This window comes from Corvus brachyrhynchos, unplaced genomic scaffold (assembly GCF_000691975.1).
Source record: "Corvus brachyrhynchos isolate BGI_N302 unplaced genomic scaffold, ASM69197v1 scaffold5, whole genome shotgun sequence".
NCBI classification, from domain to species: domain Eukaryota; kingdom Metazoa; phylum Chordata; class Aves; order Passeriformes; family Corvidae; genus Corvus; species Corvus brachyrhynchos.
Window position 1 is genome coordinate 9,576,273 of NW_008238321.1, and position 426 is coordinate 9,576,698.

Here is a 426-nt window from a genome sequence, read left to right on the forward strand (position 1 = left end):
GAGCCGGGGGTGTGCGCTGGGATGTGAACCAGGCAGGTGTGTGGGGACGCGCAGCCGGGTTCGCGTGTCGGGAAGCGAATCCAGGCGAGCTGGTTATGAAGGGGAGCCGGGTCCTGTGCAGGGGAGCCGGGGGTAGGGGCTGGCCTTGGGGTGCCCTCCTGCCCAGGGCATGGCCGTGCCCGACACGTGCCAGGTGTGGCTCCGGTGTCACTGAGGTGCCAAACCCCTCCCGTGGCAGCTTCTGCCGTGTTGGGAACCTCCCAACGTGGCTTTGTGGGTTGCTTTTATATTTCAGAGTGTGTTTCAAGGTAAATATTTGTGATTGAGACGACAGTTGCCTGTGTAGTGAAACTGACGCTGAAAGTGACAGTGTTGGGGTAACTGGGGAAAGCCACTTAAATCCGATTTTCTCACAAAGAAATAGTA